This window comes from Limulus polyphemus, unplaced genomic scaffold (genome assembly GCF_000517525.1).
Source record: "Limulus polyphemus unplaced genomic scaffold, Limulus_polyphemus-2.1.2 Scaffold2166, whole genome shotgun sequence".
Taxonomy (NCBI): domain Eukaryota; kingdom Metazoa; phylum Arthropoda; class Merostomata; order Xiphosura; family Limulidae; genus Limulus; species Limulus polyphemus.
Genome location: NW_013667776.1, coordinates 126,698 through 131,190, shown reverse-complemented (window position 1 = coordinate 131,190; position 4,493 = coordinate 126,698). Strand labels below are relative to the sequence as shown.

The window sequence follows — 4,493 nt, the reverse complement described above, 5'->3', positions numbered from 1 at the left end:
CTTACCGCGATGTGTGTCCAAAATTGAACACTTATAATTTATGATAGAAACTCTGATATTTTGATACGTTACCTAACAAACTATGCCAAGGTTATCAATACATCATGAAGCGGAAACATTAAGTTATATTCAATTCAGAACTAATATTATGAAACACTGCTTCACACTTACGTTGGGTTTGACTTACACATTTATGGCATATGTAAATAACAAATTACAGCTGTCTTGGATATGACAAGACTTGAACTCATTGAATAGTTTGGCTCCGAACTACAATTATATATATTTTATATGCCGTAGAAAAATACACAACGATCAAACATATTCTGATCAGGCTTAAGATATACCTTGTATTACACGAGTCTGGAATAGGTACCAGATATTTTTACTTAAGATTGTACTACGTTTTAAAAACATTGTAAAAGTAAATTTGTTCTTATAAAAAGTTCATTTGATGTTGTTTTTTTTCATACACATCTTTAATAATAACTTGTGCAAACAAAGGCCATTAAAATTTACTGAGCTTAATCTAAAAGTTACTTAAAATATTTTTCTCTTTAGGTTCCTTGAAATCATTATTAAGCATTTTACAACGCGACCATACCAGCTGTTGATGTGCATACAAATATTGTCTCCCTGTGAGTCAGTGATAAATTCATGGACTTACAACGCTAAAACCCGGGGTTCGATTCACCACGGTGGACAGAGTGCAGGTGGCAGTATAGCTTTAAGATAGATACACATAATAATAATAATATTAAAATATAGAGCATCTCACTACATCTTGTGCGTCTGTGTTGCCACCTGTTAACCTGACAAAAAGGTATATTAATCAGATTTATTCGGGGTTACTTTTAATAACAGAATCGACAATTGGAAATAACCGAAAGAATACTAGATGTCTTATTCGGCGTCATTTGCAACTGATATTGTAGAACAATTTAGCAGCTTCATTATAAGATCAAACTTTTGGACATCGGATATTTATATATATAAATAATAATGATATTTTAATCGAAACTTAAGTTTAATATTTTACAAGCACAATACTTAATTTTCAGAATAACATGTTGATGATTACTTCTATAACTATAGGGGCGTAGCCAGGTGTGGTCGAACGATTACCCCCAATATTTTTTGAAGTTATTTACAATTCAGCAGCTTATTAGTTTAAGCTGAGCTGAGCTCCTCGTTGATTTTACTCTCGTATGTTTGAACAATTTGCTTTCGCAAGTTGCATTTAGGCTAAGGTAAATCACTTAAATTCTTTTTTGTAGAAGAAAAAGCCCACAACATCACCCACCCACAGACACACACACACACCAGCCTGTAGTAAAGGCTACGCCCTTATACTAATATAATCACACAGAATATACAACCCTATAAGCTAGACTTCATTTTTTTTATGTTTACTCGTTTAATAATTATTGCACATCTGTATGATACTGAAATGTTGAGTTTCTGTAAAACACATCAAATAGCATGATGCATTTAGGCTAAGGTAAATCACTTAACTTATTTTTGTAGAAGAAAAAGCCCACAATATCGCCCACTCACAGACACACACACACACACCAGCCTGTAGTACAGGCTACGCCCTTATACTAATATAATCATACTGAATATACAATCCTATAAACTGGAATTAATTTTTTTTGTTTACTCGTTTAATAATTATTGCACATCGGTATAATACTGAAATGTTGAGTTTCTGTAAAACACAACAAATAGTATGATCCCCGCGTTATGTTCTGGCGAAACTAACTTCCTGTATTCCTAGTTACCATTAACTTTGGCGTAAAGTCCAACTTCTTTATATTTTACGTATTCTATTGATTTCGTTTTCGTGTATAATTGTATCATATATATCTTTAGCTTTTAGATGTTTCGTCCTGTCAATTTGGATTACTCATTTATACTCCAAATATACAACAAGCTGCTGCAAATTGCAGTACGTACTATCGATCGTTAATTGTCTGTTGAAAAAGTGGTATACAATATCCACTGTTCGGGGCTAACGCGGCGCTGTGGTTAAACATTCCAGCAACGGGAGACATTACAAGAGGAGTGACCAGATACATATATACATAGTTTGCTGTTACGTCTCATGAGGTTTATTATTATTCTTTAAGACAGACTTACAGCTATCTTTTAGTCATCGGTAGCTATTCAAGGATACAGCAAAATACGTTTCGTTAAAGGTGGTCGGTATTTCTTCACTTCTCCATTCGTAAGTGTTGTTGTAGCTTGTGTCAACGCTGTTTCAAAGTTTGAAACGTGTTACGGTGTGTTATAGATCTTATTCTGTTACAACACCTCAACATAGAGCAGATATAAATACAATTCTTATCGCAACGTAAGCATTACCATACTTAAATAGCCTACAAATCTTCCACCGTTACAGTTCATCTTATATATCTAATTCTGTACTATACGTTTAGCAAAACTTAAAGGCGGGAAAAACCGCACCCGTTCCATTTTGTCTGTCGTCTTGCAGCGCTGAGAAGCACGTGAATTATCGACGTCATGTCGAAGTCTGCAACACCAATTAAAAAGGTTCCAATCCATCTACAGGTAAGTTAAAACTAACAGCGTGTATTCGAGATATTTGGTTTATCAACTCAATTTTGAATATAACGATGATCTATAATTGAAATATGTGATAACTAAAAGAAAACTATCATGATTAACTTGTTGTATGTGAAATAAAAGAATAATTAAATAAATTAAATAAACTCCATTGTATTATCATTGTTAATTTAAACAATTCCTTTATGGTTGAAATATGAAAGAAATTGATTTTCACTTTTTAAAATTTTACTACAACCTTGTCTAGGTCGTGTGGTTAAATATCAGTTGGCTGATACGTTTTTAAAATTTTCTTCTTACACACTTCGAAACACACACAAAAAGAAGAAAAAGAAGTGGCACTTACTGTGTTTGTCCAGTTTCAAAAATGTTTTGACAGTTTTCAATCCACTTAAAAACTTCAACCCAACACCAGTTGGTAACACTGTTGCTCAATTATATTAAAGCAATAAATAAACTTGCTGCGGTAACAGTGAATCCGTAAAGATAAAATCTTAGGGAAACTTGTTTTTCCAAGGTGAATAGCATGTGCACAATCCACTGAAACAGCCATGCATTCTCACGATTGACTATGTAAAATGTAGACATAATTAATGACATATCGATATTTGTAACTTGCCTATAAAGATAATTTTCTAGAGTGTAATGAATATTTGTCTCCCTTTTTATTTATTTTTACAATATGTTGAATAATAAAATTGGGCAGAGTTCAAATACGTTTATTAAACGGTAGGCCATATTAATAACCCCGAGTAACCAACCATGCCTTGTTGCTTGTCTTCTAGTTTGCAGTAAATTTGCATTGCTCTTGACCTTTGTGATCTGGTTATTTTATTATAATTCCCCCAAAAGTGATAATTTGACTAGATACTTTATTACAATTGCTATACAGACATTTGTCGAACGCTTCAAAATAGAATGATCAGGCGATTGCTTGAGCCAATAGATGCAGAAAGTTAAACACAATAGCCATCATAGTATGCTATTATTGATTGTCTCCTTTGGCAATTGTCAGGATACAACTATCTCGGTCTTAAAACCGCTCATCTTAAGTTCATAGAAGAAAGCACAACCTCAAAGGTGCTTAGACTGCAAACTGTTTATAGTCAACCATTGGAAATAAATGGATTGATCAGAAGAGTTGCATTTAATGCTTTTCTGTACTGGTGGTCAAGTAGAATAATGGACAAATTAAGGCTTTTCTGTACTGGTGGTCAAGTAGAATTATGGACAAATTAAGAACTTTGCCTTGTTCCTTAGGAGATTGTGTAATGGTGTGAAAAAATTTCTCGTGCCAGAGACAGACTGGATCCTTTATTATTATTTTTTTTTTTAGAAAGATAAATGAATACCAGAGTGTACTTGAATGTTGTCGCAAATAATGTCTACTTCACGATGTTGCATTTCCACCCTGAGAAATAAGGACTTATCTAAAACGATATCACAATAATTCCTCACTGGATGTGGGTTATAATTGTTATCATGGTAGACTGCTTCAGTCATCTTTCATGGCCTGAAGGTTTGCAGAATCTCCAACCGGTTGCCAACTTTTGAATAACTTTTTTCGTCACTTTTGCCACCTGAATTCTCTGCAAAATGAAAAATAGATACTATTTTGGCCCGAAAATAATACTCTTTTTATTGGATATGTGCATATTAATTTAGGGTGTAAGAACATCTAATCTTTCTCAGACATATAACAAAAGTGTTGATTTTAAAAGCGTTTTTCAAAATGAAAAACATAGCAACTAATATATTGTTGCGTCAGCGAGGTCACGTGACTAGTGTCACGCCACCTCTCGAACCTTCGGGAATAGTCGGGAGATTGCTGGATGTGGGATAGTCTGGTAGTATATATAGGAGGGTGACAACGTGACGGAATAATGTGTGTGTATACAGTAAGT

General features: G+C 33.7%; 1 protein-coding gene across 1 annotated transcript in view; it reads left to right on the top strand.

Annotated features, from left to right (window-relative positions):
- The first annotated feature begins 214 nt into the window (after positions 1–214).
- The window catches only part of LOC106466140 (chromatin complexes subunit BAP18-like), an 18,903-nt gene continuing 14,624 nt past the window's right edge, over positions 215–4,493 (top strand). Inside the window, exon 1 of the mRNA XM_022394104.1 lies at positions 215–222. The gene's annotated coding sequence lies outside the window, so the exon portion shown is untranslated. The remainder of the gene's footprint in view (positions 223–4,493) is intronic.